The sequence below is a fragment of the Pollicipes pollicipes genome, unplaced genomic scaffold (assembly GCF_011947565.3).
Source record: "Pollicipes pollicipes isolate AB1234 unplaced genomic scaffold, Ppol_2.1 Scaffold_6052;HRSCAF=7182_pilon_pilon_pilon, whole genome shotgun sequence".
NCBI lineage: Eukaryota > Metazoa > Arthropoda > Thecostraca > Pollicipedomorpha > Pollicipedidae > Pollicipes > Pollicipes pollicipes.
In genome coordinates this window covers 8,097,054-8,098,598 of record NW_023596805.1, presented here as the reverse complement: position 1 = coordinate 8,098,598, position 1,545 = coordinate 8,097,054, and positions in this window count along the sequence as shown.

Genomic DNA, 1,545 nt, shown 5'->3' with positions numbered 1-1,545 from the left:
CTTTGAGAAACAAGGCATGCAAATTTCGAAAGACACACAAGTGGATAGAGAAATTCACCATTTGACTGTACCGTGCCAGCACACAGCCGATAGCAATGCCGTCATCGGCGTGCAACGAATGGCAGGAATTTAAATGTCGCACGCGGGACATCAAGCTAGGCCATTTACTCCCACCAGAGGGTCACATAATACCCACTTCGTCAAAGCGCGTGGCGAAAGAGCTACGGTGGCCGCGTGCAGCATAAAGACCTAATCATATTCATCCCGGATGGCGAAAGACTGTCCAGCCTCTCCAAATGATCCTCTTTAGTCAAGCTTTTCATTTTCCCATTTAGCGACGTCGTACCGGCACCTAATCATATTACGCCACAAAGCCTGGCAGCGTATCATTGCCGCGACACGTGGCGCGCGCCCATGGCTCACGTGCCGCCCCGTGCCGGCACGTGCGACGCGGCTGGGGACCGCCGCACACGTGGTGTGCCGTTGGGCGGCTGACTAGCACACTGCGGAGCCGCTTGGCAGAGGTGGTCGCAGGGGCGCATCCAGGTGGGATGACGAGGGTGTTGGAGAAAAGCTCCGGTTTTCTGTCTTATAAAGACTTCCCGGAGAAAGTTTTTCATCGCCGGTTTGAGATGGTTGTAATGCTTCCGGTTGCCAACGATGCGAGGATATTGATACCTTATGATACCGGGTCCCGTGCTGCCTTTTGTGATATTTCGTGTGTTACACATCTTGTTGCATAAGAAAAACACCAAATTCTATAACGTATCAAACATCTTGTCATGAACAGAAGTATACTTCCTGTTTTTTTTTGTTTCTGGCATTTTCAACTCAGATGCTTAGGCAGCATGCGAACGCAGTGACTTAAAATACAGTCGGGACGTCTTGTTACGCTTTAAAAGTGTTACGTTTTACACCACGCTGCTACGCCAATCCTTTTCCGAGAAGCACCAAGGCGCTACCTGAAATGAGGGGTCCAGGTGATCACGGCCCACCCGTTCTTTGCGAATGTTCGACATCATCCTTTTGGTATTTCGTGAAAGAAAGTATGAAGATTGCTCCAATAAAATGAATGGCATGCATACTAACGAGGAAGCTGTGCCAACCCTGGCTTTATACCTTTCTGTAGAGCACGCTTTAACACTTCCGTTGCGACTTGCCTCCGAGGCGTTAATTTGGTGGAAGAAGAGAGTAAATGCGCTTTATTGGTAGTGTACTCATATTCATCAATGCTGAAGACAAAACCGCACCAACGAATTAATCATGGAAAAGTGGACAACCAGCGGAGGCATTTCATGAAATTTTGAGAAAATTGCGTAAATATCTACGCAGGGACGCGAAAAGGGATTACTGATACGGTCAATTTCTTGAAGCTAAGGAGGGGCTTCGCACAGTTACTTGTTTAATGGTACCAGAGCTAACCCCTGACCTTACCTGAAGTAATGTAAATTACTGCAAATGCAATTTAGGAATACATGCTGGTTAACGATTAGGAAAAATATCCTGCAATGTCACACAAAAGAACGTAACTAAAATTCCCTTAAT